The sequence below is a fragment of the Hippocampus guttulatus genome, chromosome 23 (assembly GCF_054856545.1).
Source record: "Hippocampus guttulatus isolate MCC_2025c chromosome 23, RoL_Hgut_1.0, whole genome shotgun sequence".
Classification (NCBI taxonomy): Eukaryota; Metazoa; Chordata; class Actinopteri; order Syngnathiformes; family Syngnathidae; genus Hippocampus; species Hippocampus guttulatus.
Window position 1 is genome coordinate 5,313,791 of NC_141283.1, and position 924 is coordinate 5,314,714.

Here is a 924-nt window from a genome sequence, read left to right on the forward strand (position 1 = left end):
CATGCATATTGCCTCCATTTCTGCACCACGAAACTTGATTGGCATTCACAGTCGGAGGACCACGTGAGACTCGTTTCAAGCTAGGAGAAAAAGAAAAAAAAAGCATATTTGTGGAAATATTGACTGAAAGATATTCTCACAGCAAGGGAGGGCATTCCTGAGGAAATGCACATGACTACGACTGAAAGTTAGCCTCGTGTTTGTGTCTCACAGTTCAGAGTTCGGGTTGTGCGCTTGCTTGGGGCTTTTTCCGGATTCTCCGCACCGTTTTTTTTTTTTTTTTTGGTTTGTTTTCGGCTTCTTCCCACATTGCAGAGATGCGCCATGAAAGTCCTCTGGGTGACTAATTTTACATGCGGTCAATAACACTTTCAAAACTCAAATAATTGGAATTGGAATAAAGTTCAAAGTTGGTTGAGACGAAGGCATTTTGGCTATTTTGTGAGGGAGAAAAATCCGGTGGGAAGACCTAAGTCACGTGGCCTGTGATCCGATTGCCCACGATGATGACAGTGTCCCCTGAGCAACAAGAAAAAAATTGCAGGCCCCACCCCAAGATATGAATGACTTCCATTGTGGTGATTCTTGACGAAAAAAAAAAAAGAGAAGATATCTCATCGCTATTTTCTTCATCTTGTACCGAGAACCTCAAATCGCAATCATGTGAGCTCGGCCAAATGACTTGTTTGTGTTATTGCTACGGGGGGGGGGGGGGGGGGGGGCATCATTATGGGCCGCAGAATGAACTGAAAATAATTGGACTTTTATTTATTATTATGACGACTACTATTCTTAAAGTCAGAAATCATTTGCATCTCGATTCGCATGCTTGACGCGAGGAGAAATCCATTGCAATTGTTGACAAAATATTTGGCACCTTTTGTTTTCCGATCAGTGCGAGTTTGATCTCGGTATTGACCAGCG